We start from the raw sequence: 259 nt of genomic DNA on the forward strand, positions 1-259 counted from the left end.
CCTCAATCCACTCAGACCCCAGCCTTCACGGAGGGGGCGAGCGCTGAGGATTCGCATCAGAGACGGGCACCTCGTTTATTTATGTTTTTATTTATTTAGGCAGGAAAAGCACCTTATTCCCGTTGCTCATTAGCCCCAGGGCACTGCCAGGGCCACCACGGGTGCCACCACCAGTACCACCAGTGCCACCAGCTCCCACTGCCGCCTTTCACCCATTGCTCCCCATCTCTTAGGCGAAACCCACCCTGCGCAGGCCTCG

Source organism: Cariama cristata, unplaced genomic scaffold, assembly GCF_000690535.1.
Source record: "Cariama cristata isolate BGI_N322 unplaced genomic scaffold, ASM69053v1 scaffold18431, whole genome shotgun sequence".
Classification (NCBI taxonomy): Eukaryota; Metazoa; Chordata; class Aves; order Cariamiformes; family Cariamidae; genus Cariama; species Cariama cristata.